At 36.0% G+C, this 14,429-nt stretch overlaps 1 pseudogene; it reads left to right on the top strand.

Annotated features, from left to right (window-relative positions):
* Positions 1-213: 213 nt before the first annotated feature.
* LOC103102031 (eukaryotic translation initiation factor 3 subunit C-like) overlaps positions 214-14,429 on the top strand; it is an 18,528-nt pseudogene continuing 4,312 nt past the window's right edge.

Here is a 14,429-nt window from a genome sequence, read left to right as displayed (position 1 = left end):
GGAAGGGGTCAGAATTCAGCTCTTCCAAATGGGCATGGGTGATAAATATATACTTTTATAGGGGGAGTCAATCTCAATATTGACCTGGGTACTAGACGAAGGGGCTCACTTTAATGTTCACAAATGTTACACATAAAGATTGTGACAGCATTCTTGTTCTCACTCAAGTCCTTCTTGTGCTTTGGCTTGAACTCAGCAATGAAAGAGTTGGCCATGTGGTTGTCAAAGTCTTCCCCATCCAAGTGGGCATCCCCAGCTGGTGAACTTGACTTCCAGGATGACATCTTCAATGATAAAATGGCAACTTTAAAAGTATACCTCCAAGGTAAAAGATCAATCTATTCCCCTCATCACCAACCTTTATGTCCAAGCCATAAGCAATAGGAGCAACAGTGGGTTCGATGATGATTCAGAGCACATTGATACCAGAGATGGTCCCAGCATCTTTGATGGCTGGATATTGAGAATTATTGAAATAGGCTGCTATTGTGACAATCTTAACAAATTAAGCTTCAGCAATTCTTTCATCTTTGTCAAGACTATAGGAAATAATTCCCTTGGATATAAATTTTTGGTCTTTCCTTTGCATTCCACTTGGACCTTAGGTCTGCCCATATCACTGACCATCATGGAAGGCCAAGGCTTCATGTCTGACTGAGCAATTACATCATCAAATCTTTGACCAATCAGGAATTTGGCATCAATGACTATGTTGTTGAGGTTCATTGAGACTTAATTCTTTGTAAATTCACTGATTAAATACTCTGTGTCTGGGAAAGTGATGTAGCTTGGGTTGGTCCTATTTCCTTGGTCATAAGCAATATTCTCCACATTCTCATGTTGGAAGACTCCTATGCAGTAATAAGTGGTGCTAAATCAGTGCCAATTGTGAGTTCCTTTGATATGGTTGTTGGCTTTTAAAGTAACTGACTGCTGGGAAGAAAGAAGAGTTATTGCTGTGCTTAGATCCTTTCTAGCTCTTTTCCTCTTATTATGTGCTTAGGAGAAATCTCTTGAAACAAGGATATGTGAATGCTATTTCCAGTGTCTTGGTAAGAAACACATACACACACACACATACACATACATACATGAATATGTCCTTTTATCATTAGCAGGGCTGATTTTTGCTAGAAACATAGAAGCAGATGGCAAGGAGTTGGAAGAGTGTCTAATAATGATGCCTCTGAGAGGCTGTGATTTGAATGGTATAGGTGATAAATACATTCGCCCTCATTCAACCTTGTAGCTTAGCTTATAACAAATGTTAAATAGAAATTGTGAGCTTTGAATTTCCTTGTGGCTGGTAGGTAGCTCAGTGGATAAAGCACTGGACTTCTGGTGTAATCTATTTCTTCATTTTATGAATGAAGAAAATGGGCTTTAGAAAAATTACAATTCTTGCCCACTAGTAGTAAATGGCAGAGCTAGATTTTGAACAGAGGTCTTCTGATTTCTACTACCCCAGTCAGGCAGAATGGCTAAATGCAATGTTAGCTCAATGTAGAGAAAAATGGGGGAGGGGAAGAGATTCTTTCTTGTCTATATCTACCTTTTTTCACATGGCTCTCATAGGTATCCCACATAGTATTCAATGAGTTCTCTTTTCTCACAAAGTATAGGAGAAATTGTCAGAAATGACAAATGAATGCTAGCATTTTTCTGATATTCTCAGAGTAAAATGTCAATCAATCAGTAGAATTTTTCTCGTGTCAGCTACGTGCCAGGCACTATGTAGGCTCTGTAGATGAAGACAAAGAATAAAGCAGTCCCTACTTTCAAGGAATTTACAAAAGAGAGATATATCTGTTTGATTTGGAGAGAGTACAGTTTGATGGACTTGGAAGTTTTGACCTCTCAGTTTCTGCTAAAGTTTATAGTTTAAGATGCAGTCCAAATCTTCTTAGCTCTGAGGAATTCATATCATTATGGAAGTGAGATTTTCTGAACATGAGTGTACTTAATGATTTTTTGGGGGTGAGGTAGGATGGATATGGAATCCCAATGGACTCCCAAACTCCCAATAGCAATTTGCTCTGTTACCCAGGGATAGCTTGCTTGTTTTTCAGGCAGCCCATCTCTAAATGGAAATAATATTCATATAACTGATAATTATATAGTATTATAAAACTTAAGTTGTGATTAATTTAGTAGGGAATGTTAATTAATGTTATAGAATTCAAAATTCTACCCTATGCAAATGGCAGTAATGTGGAGACCATGGCTTACCAACCCTCTTCCCAAGTGTATTCATGTTTCCAGAATTGTCCCCCTCCAATTATTCTTGTTTTCAAATTCTTACAGCCACATTATTACCTCTTTCTGCAACAAAAGTAATCATTGCTATCTACCTTCATTTTTAATAGTGCCTCATCTCACTGCCAACTTTTCAAGCTTAACCTGTGCCAATAGATCACTTCTTAGCACAATGCCTGGCACAAAGTAAATGCTTAATAAATCCTTGTTTGCCTTGCCATGCCAAAACCTTTTATAACTAAATCCTACACTTTAATTTTAGCCCAAGATCTCCTCAATCCACAGGCCCTCTTACTAATTGGGATTCATTATGTACCTATATTTTCTTTTTTGTTTGTTGTAGTTATATCTGAGCACTTCCTCTTCAGTCCAATATTATTGAAGACTTAATACAATCCCATATCAACATATATCATTGCTTTTATTTATTTATTTTAAAACCTTACCTTTTGTCTTTGTGTCAATTTTAAGACATAAAAGTGGTAAGGGCTAGGCAGTTGGGGTTAAGTGATTTGTTCAGGGTCATATAGCTAGGAAGTATCTAAAACTAGATTTGAACCCTGGCCCTCCTGACTCTAGGCATTTATTTACTCTGTTACCTAGGTACCCTAATATCATTGCATTTAATCTTCACTCATAGCTTTAGGTGACCCCTGTTTTATCCATTTGGTCTAGTTCCTAAACAATGTAGTCTTAAAAACACTGAGGGTAATGTTTGTGACCCTGAATTTGAATTCTGATTCTCCTACTTATTACCTCCATGATCTTGGAAGTCATTCCCCCCCCCCCCCAGTCTCAGTTTCCTTGTCTGTAGAAGATAAACGCCTTTAAAAGGAGATGCTTTGACTTCTGAGTAAGCATGGTGGTAGTCTAGACGTGGGACGCTTCCTCTCCCCAGCACCCACTGAAATAGATAACCTCAAAAGAACATAAAACATGTTTTCAGAAGAATGGAGGAATTCTACAGTAGGGTGCAGCATTGAAGGTACGTGGGGTTTTGGCATTTCCACACTATAAGAGGGTGAAAAAGCTCCCACCCAAATGTGAGCCAATTTACCCTACCCCATTCCACCTACAGAGACAGAGACAGAGCCAGCATATGCCAGAATCAGTGAGTGAGGGGCACCTCTAGAGTGAACAAGGGGCACCTCTAGGTCCTTGAAAGCTGACTAAGACTGCCGGGGACCTACCCCTGAGAGCAGTTACACCGGAAACCCTGGCTCACTGGGGAGACTGTGGGTACTTCTGCGAACAGCGGAGGCTGCGGAGATTCGATAGTTTGCCTCAGGCAAATACCTTGATCCTTAACTCCATAAACAGAGAACCTGCCCATCTCATTCATATTTCTGACTAAAAAGGGAAGGAAAAACCACCACAGGGATGCCTAATTGTGCCCAGGACCAACAAACACCCTCTAAGAAAAACAGAAAGAAGGCATTGACCTTAGAAAATTTTTATGGAGGGAAAACCCAGGCTACAGAGGAAATAGAGGAAGAAATTCAAACAAAATCAAAACTTTCCAAAAATAATGGAAATTGTCCACAAGCTCTGGAAGAATTCAAATTGGAGCTTATCAAAAAGATGGAAGCCTTCTGGCAAAAAAAGTGGGAAATAATTCAAAGAGAAAACAACAGTCTAAAAGACAAGAACTCCCAATTGGAGAAACAGCTGGAAGCCACAAAAAGCAGGATAGACCAAACTGAAAAGGAAAACCAGTCCTTAATGACCAGAGTTAGGCAACTGGAAGAGAATGATCTTGCAAAAAAGCAAGAATTAATAAAGTAAAGTCAAAAGACTGACAAAATAGAAGAAAACATAAAATATTTATTGACAAGGTGACAGATCAGGAAAACAGAGGAAGGAGAGACAATCTGAGAATCATTGGTCTACCTGAAAAGCAAGAAATAAACAGAAATCTTGACATAATAATACAAGAAATCATCCAAGAAAACTGCCTTGATGTTCTTGAACAAGGGGGAAAAATAGACTTTGAAAGAGTTCATAGAACACCCTCTACACTAAATCTCCAAAAGACAACTCCCAGGAATGTAATTGCCAAATTCCAGAGCTTTCAAGCTAAGGAGAAAATTGTACAAGAAACCAAAAAGAGACAATTCAGATACCAAGGAGAACCAATCAGGATCACACAAGACCTGGAAACTTCCACACTAAAGGACCACAATGCCTGGAACACGATATTCAGAAAGGCAAGAGAACTGGGTCTTCAACCAAGAAACACCTATCCATCAAAGCTGACTATATACTTACAGGGGAAAGTATGGTCATTCAACAAAATAGAAGATTTCCAAGTATTTGTAAAGAAAAGACCAGAACTAAGTGGAAAGTTTGATATCCAAACACAACGATCAAGAGAAAAATGAAAGGGTAAATATAAAAGAGATAGAAAAGGAGAAAAATGTTTTTTTTAATTCAAACTCTCTTCTTTAAGGGTTACTATTAGATTAAATTATATGTATTAATATATGGGGAAACGTCATTTCTAACTCTCAAAAATTGTATTAATTATTATAGTAATTAGAAGAATCACTCATAGGAAAAGATTGGGTCATTAAGGGCTATAAAATGATATGCAAAAAAAAAGGAAAAGGGTGGGGGGGGTTATCGATGATGGTACCAAGAGATACTTGAAGAAATAAAATAAATAGAATAATCTTTTTCACACAAAGATACACATGGGAAGGGGAGGGGAAGGATACTCTTATAAGAAGGAGAGGAAGAGAGTGCTAATAGGTAATACTTAAACCTTACTCTCAGTGAAATCAACTCTGAGAGGGAAGATTACCTAGATCCATAGGGATACTGAATTCTATCTTATCCAACAGGCAAGGGAGGGGAAACTAAGAAGGGTACAGGGGAGGGAGTACCAAAAGGGAGGGAAGGAGAGGGAGGAGAGAACTTAATAGACCCTAAAAAAAACAAAAAGAGAGGGACAAGAAAGGGATGCATACAAAGGAAGGGGATTAGGGGGATGGATTAAAAGTAAACCACTGGTTTAAAAGGATATAGCAAAAGAAGAAAGGACAGAACTAGGAGAGGATATCAACATACTAGGGAATTCACAAGTGACAATCATAACTTTGAAAGTGAATGGAATGAACTCAACCATAAAACATAGACAAATAGGAGAGTGCATTAGAATCCAAAATCCTACCATATGTTGTCTACAAAAAACACACCTGAGGTGGGTAGATACTCACAAGGTCAGAATTAAAGGTTGGAGGAAGACTTATTGGGCCTCAACTGACAGAAAGAAGGCAGGAGTTACAATCATGATATCTGACAAAGCCAAAGTAAAAATAGAACTGGTTAAAAGGGATAGAGAAGGTAAATACATCCTGATAAAAGGGAGTATAGACAATGAGGAAATATCACTAATCAACATGTATGCAACAAATGGTATAGCACCCTAATTTCTAATGGAGAAACTAGGAGAATTAAAGGAGGAAATAGATAGTAAAACTATAATAGTGGAAGACCTGAAACTACCACTATCAAATTTAGATAAATCAAATAAAAAATAAATAAGAAAAAGGTAAAAGAGGTGAATGAAATCTTAGAAAATTTAGAGTTAGTAGATATATGGAGAAAAATAAATAGGGACAAAAAGGAATACATCTTCTTTTCAACAGCACTTGGTACATTCACAAAGATTGACCATATGCTAGGTCATAAAAACATGGCAAACAAATGCAGAAAAGTATAAATAATAAATGCAACCTTTTCAGATCATAAGGCAATAAAAATAATGATCAGTAAGGGTACATGGAGAGCCAAATAAAAATTAATTGGAAATTAAATAATGTGATTCTCCAAAATTGGTTAGAGAACAAATTATGGAAAAATTAATAATTTCATTGAAAAAAATGACAATGATGAGATATCCTTTCATATGTTATGGGATTCAGCCAAAGCAGTAGTCAGGGGAAAATTTATATACTTGAATTCATATATTAACAAATTAGGGAGGGCAGAGATCAATGAATTGGACATGCAAATCAAAAAAACTTGAAAGTGAACAAATTAAAGCCCTCCAGAAGAAAACCAAATTAGAGATCCTAAAAATTAAGGGAGAAATTAATAAAATCAAAAGTGATAGAACTATTGAACTAATAAATAAGACTAGAAGCTGGTATTTTGAAAAAAATAAACAAAATAGACAAAGTACTGGGCAATCTAATTTAAAAAAAAGAAAGAAGAAAACCAAATCAACAGTATCATATAGAAAAAGGGAGAACTTACCTCCAATGAAGAGGAAATTAAGGCATTCATTAAAAACTATTTTGCCCAATTATATGGCAATAAATATGTCAATCTAGGTGATATGGATGAATATTTATAAAAATATTAATTGCCTAGATTAACAGAAGAAGAAATAGAATCTTAAATAATCCCATATCAGAAAAAGATCTTGAACAGGTCATCAAAGAACTGCCTAAGAAAAAAAATCCCCAAGGCCTGATGGATTCACAAGTGAATTCTATTAAACATTCAAAGAACAGCTAATCCTAATCCTATACTAACTATTTGACATAATAAGCAAAGAGGGAGTTCTACCAAATTCCTTTTATGACACAAATATGGTACTGATTCCAAAGCCAGGCAGGTCAAAAACAGAGAAAGAAAACAAACTACAGACCAATTTCCTTAATAAACATAGATGCAAAAATCTTAAATAGGGTACTAGCAAAAAGACTCCAGCAAGTGATCAGGAGGGTTATTCACTATAATCAGGCAGGATTTATACCAGGAATGCAAGAATGGTTCAATATCAGGAAAACTATCCACATAATTGACCATATCAACAAGCAAATCAACAAAAATCACAATTATCTCAATACATGCAGAAAAAGCCTTTGACAAAATACAACACTCATTCTTATTGAAAGCAGTAGAAAGTATAGGAATAGAAGGGTCTTTCCTAGAAATAATAAACCATATCTATCTAAAACCATCAGCCAACATCATTTGCAATGGGGATAAACTAGATGAATTCCCAATAAGATCAGGAGTGAAACAAGGATGCCCGTTATCACCTGTATCATTTAACATAGTACTAGAAACACTAGCAGTAGCAATTAGAAAAGAAAAAGAAATTGAGAGTGTTAAAATTGGCAATAAAGAGACCCAGCTATCACTCTTTGCAGATGATATGATGGTCTATTTAAAGAATCCTAGAGAATCAACTAAAAGGCTAGTCTGAATAATCAACAACTTTAGCAAAATTGCCGGATACAAAATAAACCCACATAAGTCATCAGCAGTTCTATGTATCTCCAACATATCTCAGCAGCAGGAATTAGAAAGAGAAATTCCATTCAAAATCACCTTAGACAATATAAAATACTTAAATACTTTCCACACAATTAAAACTAGATTTGAGCAATTGGAAAAAACATTAACTGCTCATGGGTAGGACAAGCTAACATAATAAAAATGACCATCCTACCCAAACTTATCTATTTATTTAGTACCATACTCATCGAACTTCCAAAAAACTTTTTTACTAAATTAGAAAAAACCATAACAAAGTTCATTTGGAAGAACAAAAGATCAAGGCTATCCAGGGAAATAATGAAAAAAAAATACAAAGGAAGGTGGCCTTGCAGTATCAGATCTCAAACTATATTATAAAGGAGTGGTCATCAAAACAATTTGGTACTGGCTAAGAGACAAAAAGGAGGATCAGTGGAATAGATTTGGGGTAAGTGACCTCAGCAAAACAGTCTATGAGAAGCCTAAGGATCCCAGCTTTTGGGACAAAAATTCACTATTCAACAAAAACTGCTGGGAAAATAGGAAAACAGTGTGGGAGAGATTAGGCTTGGATCAACACCTCATACCCTACACCAAGATAAACTCAGAATGGGTGAATGACTTGAACATAAAGAAGGAAACTATAAGTAAATTATGTGAACATGGAATAGTATACATGTCAGACATCTGGGAAGGGGAAGATTTTAAAACAAAGCAAGACTTAGTCATAAAATGTAAAATAAATAATTTTTACTACATCAAATTTAAAAGTTTTTGTACAAAAAAAACAATGTAACCAAAATCAGAAGGGAAATAACAAACTGGGAAACAATCTTCATAACAAAAATCTCTGACAAAGGTCTAATTACTCAAATTTACAAAGAGCTAAATCAATTGTACAAAAAATCAAGCCATTCTCCAATTGATAAATGGGCATGGGACATGAATAGACAATTCTCAGTCAAAGAAATCAAAACCATTAATAAGCACATGAAAAAGTGTTCTAAATCTCTTATAATCAGAGAGATGCAAATCAGAACAATTCTGAGGTATCAACTCACACCTAGCAGATTGGCTAACATGGTAGCAACAGAAAGTAATGAATGCTGGAGGGGATGTGGCAAAGTGGGAACATTAATTGATTGCTGGTGTAGTTGTGAATTGATCTAGGCATTCTGGAGGGCAATTTGGAATTATGCCCAAAAGGAGCTAAAAGATTGTCTGCCTTTTGACCCAGCTATAGCACTGCTGGGTTTGTACCCCAAAGAGATAATAAGGAAAAAAGACTTGTACAAGACTATTCATAGCTGTGCTCTTTGTGGTGGAAAAAAATTGGAAAATGAGGGGATGGATGCCCTTGATTGGGGAATGGCTGAACAAATTGTAGTATATGTTGGTGATGGAATACTATTGTGCTCAAAGGAATAATTAACTGGAAGAATTCCATGGGAACTGGAACAACCTCCAGAAAGTGATGCAGAGCGAAAGGAGCAGAACCAGGAGAACATTGTACACAGAGACTGATACACTGTGGTACAATTGAATGTAATAGACTCCTCTATTAGTGGCAATGCAGTGATTCTGAACAACCCGGAGGGATATAGGAGAAAAAAAAAAACATTATCCACATTCAGAGAAAAAGCTGCGGGAGTAAAAACACCAAAGAAAAATAATTGGTTAATGACATGGGTTGAAGGGGATATGATTGGGGATGTAGACTCTAAATGAACATCCCAGTGCCAATACCAACAACATGGAAATGGGTTCTGATCAAGGACACATGCAATACCCAGTGGAATTGCGCATTGGCTATGGGAGGGGTGGTGGGACAGGAGGGAGGAATAGAAAATGATTTTTGTAACCAAGGAATAATGTTTGAAATTGATCAAATTTAAAAATGTCAAAAAAAGACAAGGATAAAACATCACCTATCTATATTTTTGAACATTTCATATACCAAAGGAATTATTTGTAAGATAATTAGGAACAATAAATATTAAAAGTTTAAAAAATAAAAGAAGATGCTTTATTTTTATTTCAAATTTATAGTACCTAGTGTGCCACCTTCTCATACTGTGGACTCTCAGAATAGCTATACTCTAGGTACAGAATAGCTAATCAAGGTCCTTTGGAGGTTCGTGGATCCATTTTGGAGGTCTATGAATCAGTGCCATACACTCCAGCCTTTCAATGGGGACACTGTTTTTTTAAAAAATGAAATGGCACAGTAATAAAGATAACAACAGAATGTGTACTCATAAACATGGGGCACACTGACTTCCAAAGCCATATACTTATGTCTACTTTTGTTTCTTCAACTGTAAAATGGGGATAATAATCTCACGTACCTCACAGGGTTTTTGTGACGACTGGATGAATTATTTGTAAAGTGCTAAATGTACTACCTTGCACATGGTAAGTGTTTAATAAATGCTTATTCCTTTCCTCTTCACCCTAGGTTTCCCTCCTCCATCAGTGGGGAAAAGTGGGCATTCAGAGATACCACACATTAGGAGCTCATGTCAGCGGCCTATAGTACCAGGGGATGCTTGTGGAGGGTCACCTAACATTTCTGATATTGATGAGCTGCCTGTGCCTCCAGGTAATAATATCTTACTATTCTTTCTCAGTTTAATGTCTGCTATACAATAGTTTCTCCAAGGCCCACACCTGGGTATATTAATTCTGTTGTTCCCTCCCTCTCGCTCTCTTCTAGGATTCTCTATTCTCTGCTGAACATCTTATTCAGCTAGTCTCATGGTCTCTGCTGGACTTCTGGGCATACCTGTCAGCTATTTCAGCTCTGGACCTCAAGGGTTTTATAATTATAACTGCTTTTCTTCAGTAAGGCTAGCCTTACAATTCTTAGTCATACTCATTCATCTCCAAGTAGAGTGGCAAAGAACTGGAAACTAAGAGGGCGCCCATCAAATGAGTGAATAACTGAGCAAATTATGATATAGACATGGTGGAGAAACCAAAGTCCCAAATTCATGCAACTTGGTGGGAAATGAGATGTTGAGGAGGATAGCATGCTTGATGAATGTTATTTTAGAATCATGGGTGGTCAGAGTTCTTAGGTCTTTACATCATATTATAAGAATTATTCTCCTATTCCCTTTTCAAAAGTCAGAGCCCCCATTTTAGGATTTTCTTTTCATCCTCTATATCTGAGATAGTCTCTTTTCTTTGTTTCTTTAAAAAAATCAATGAAAAAAATTCTGAACAGAATCAACAATCAATATTTCTATATAAAATAGAGTAAAATAAAGAATTGTATATGAGGCTGACTATTATGTACAGCTTGCTTTTATTTTAAGTGTATAATAATTCAACATGTAATTATCAAAACTGACATGCTCATTTGTGTTTCTGTCCATCTTTTTTTAAATTTTATCTTCTGTGTAGATAAAATGCTTCAATGATACTTTTTCTTTTTTGTGACTCCATCACTATCTTCTTTTTCTTGTCATCTGCTCACAAAATTTTTGTAACAAATATGTATAGTCAAAGAAAAAAATTCTCATACTGGTTATGTTTAAAAATGTATCTCATTCTGTGTCTTGAGTCCTTCCTTCATCTCTCAAGTTATGTAGCATGCTTCATCAACAGTTCTCTGCTATTGTGTGGTTCATTGCATTGATCAGAGACTTTGAATATTTCAAAGTTATTTTTCTTTATAGTTTTACTACTATTCACATCACTTTATTCTATATTGGTTCATGCAAGTCTTCCTATTTTTTTTTCCTGAATTCATCCCTTTTATCATTTCTTATGGCATAATCATTTTTTAAAAATAAGTTTTTATTGATGTCTTCTTTTTCTTATATCACCATACTTAACCCAAGTATCCCCCTTTTTTTCTCCTTCATATAGAGCTATTCCATTTGATAGGTTTAAAAAAAGGGGGAAAATCAGCAAAACTGATCAATATATTGAAAAAAGTCTGAAAATATGTGTAACATAAAAAAACCTATGGACCTGCCATTTCTGCAAAGTCTGGGATTATCTTTTCAAATCTCTTTATTAAAGTCCTGCTTAATCTTTTTTGAATTTTGTTACTTTCACTTGGGGGGGGCATAGTTGTTTAGTCAGTCTTCAATTAATGGGCATCTACTTTCCCCCCAGTTTGCACAATAACATTTCATTGTGTTCACATACTGTTATTTGTTCAGCTGTTGTCCAAATGATGGATATCTCCTTATTCTTGTTCACAGCACTTACATGTGACTTTCTAGGATGCACTTATTTGGCAAATTTCTTCTGTTTATAATAGAGACTTCTTGGTATTTATTTCTAGTAGATTTCCTATTTTCTTATGATATTAAAATTTACTTTCTGACTCACTTCATTGTCACTTACTTGACCATTTTATACTAAGACTCTTTTTCTTCTTTTAAAAAATCTTTATCTTCCATCTTAGGATAAATACTGTGTATTGGTTCTAAGAAAGAAGAGCAGTAAGGGCCAGGCGATGGGATTAAGTAACTTACTTGTTCAGGGTCACACAGGTAGGAAGTTTCTGAGGCTAGTTTTGAATATAGGACCACCCATCTCTAACCCTGATTCTCTATCAACTAAACCACTTAGTTGCACCCTCTTATGCTCCCTTAGGAGCACCAGTATACTAGTTGTGATATTTGTTCATAAGTAGGTGGATCCCGGCAGTCCATATTTTAGTTCTCCTCTTGATATACCTGGGACCTTTGTAAGGCACTTTCCCCCATCAGTTTCTTCAGTGAATAGGGTAGTAGTAAAATGTATAGCTATCATTTATAATCATAGTTGGCATTTATCTGGCACTATGTGCCAGACACTGTGTAAAGCACTTTATAAATATTACCTTATTTACTTTGTGTTATGTATACGATTCATGTAAGATATAATAATATACTTTGAAAGTATAAACCCAGTATGATAAATACCTAATATTTTCATTTGTTTCTCTTGTTGGAAGTCATGAGCTGGATATTGGTATTAAGTGTCATGGCAGCAGCAGAACACAAGTGAGACTAGGAAGGTGATGGTGTGTGTGTGTGTGTGTGTGTGTGTGTGTGTGTGTTGTGCATGGAGTGTTGACAGAATTATCTAGCCAGGTCATCTGGTATGGATGTTGCTATTTATAGTTTATTGTTATTAAACTACCATTATGTCACTTATGGAATTATTTTTATGTATATTACCTCCATAGTCCTTGATCAGGAGCTTAAGCGGCCAGACTGTTTTTCCTGTTTTAGTGTTTCTAACAAAAGTGAATTTAATTTCCATCTCTGCTCTCTGGGGTTGGGCATGTATCAAAGTTGATATATGTTTTGTGAATGAGACTGATAAAGTCTATTACACAGTCATATCTAAAACAATAATCCCATCTCAGAAGTGTTAGTCTTCTCCTTATAGGAGACAAAGAAACACTGGAGCTCTCCTAGTTCATTTGTATTCATTCTTGATATCTTATCACTCCTCTGAATGGAAAATGAGAGGGATTTCCTCTGACCTCAAAATCTATGTAAATATACAGCTCCCAAGATTCCTTCTCCTTCATTCATGTAGAAATACATCCTCCAAGTGCTTGTACTTTCAGAAAATATTTTTTCTTCAAGAATTTGTTCAGGAGTTATCCACATCCAGAGAAAGAACTGTATTGAATCTAAGATGGAAAGTAAGGGTTCAAAAAAAGAAGAAAGAAAACACATCTGATAATCCATATAGAAACATGGTGAAGTGAATTGTGGACTTTTCTGTATGAGGCAGAGAATCTAAGTACATTTGAAACAATACCTTTGCTATGACCATTCATTCATTCAATAAGCATTTCTTAAGTACCTACTTTGTGCAATGTATGATATTCAGATTGAGGATTATGGGATTGTCAAAGGATGAGTATTGTGTTAATAAATATTATTGTGGTTAAAAAAAAGAGAAAAGAGAAAAGTAGAAATCCAAAGATATGCACCCCCCCTTGAATTGCAAGCTTATAAATAAGAAAGACATTCCCCTAAATGGTGAGATGACTTTCTTGAGAGACAGATATTAATGGGGCTTTTTGGGACATTAGTATTACCGAGTTCAAGATAGAGAAGCAGTTATTGTTCTCTTGAGATATTTTCTTCAAAAAGAGAAATGTGCAGTGGCAGGCATGATGCCAATTTAATGATAAATGCCTAACACTAATATTTATGTCTGAAATAATATGCATGTTGTCTTCCTAAGAGTTATACCGAATACCGTTCATTGCCCATGCCAGTGGAGTCCAGATTGTTCAGTTTGTTCTCAGGCTTTGGAGATCAGGGCTCTTTTATAGCTGTGAACTTTACAAGTATTCTGGGGACCAACATGTAAATGAGAAGGCCAATATCCCAGTTCCCTTTAGGATCATTACAGCAAAGTGGACTGCCTGATGTATTTACTCATATGCAGGTCAATTTTGTGCTGTCTTCTAGCTTATAAATATTTCCAATGAGATCTGGTGTCTGAAATATCAGAGCAAAATGGGGGGGGGTGCCTATATCTGTTTCTAGAATAATGTCATAACTGTGGTTGACTTCTTCCCCATTATTCTTTTTAAAAAAATCCTTACCTTCTGTTTTAGGATTGATATAAATATCATTTCCAAGTCAGAAGAGTGGTACAAGCTAGGCAAATTAGGATTAAGTGACTTGCCCAGGGTCACTGAGAGGACATGTCTGAGATCAAATTTGAACCCAGGACCTGGCTTCAAGTCTGGCTCTCTATCCACTGAGCAACCTAGCTGTCTTCCTACCCCATTACTCTAAATGAGACATTCTTTGAAATGTGTATGTACTTAATTAAAATAATCTGATTAATATTTATTCTTCTGGAAAGACATTCCATCCCTAAAACCTTTCTTCCTCCCTCCCTCCCTTTTCCCTCCCTCCCTC

Source organism: Monodelphis domestica, chromosome 4 (assembly GCF_027887165.1).
Source record: "Monodelphis domestica isolate mMonDom1 chromosome 4, mMonDom1.pri, whole genome shotgun sequence".
NCBI classification, from domain to species: Eukaryota; Metazoa; Chordata; class Mammalia; order Didelphimorphia; family Didelphidae; genus Monodelphis; species Monodelphis domestica.
Note: the sequence above shows the minus strand (reverse complement) of the source record. Positions and strands in the feature narration are given on the sequence as shown.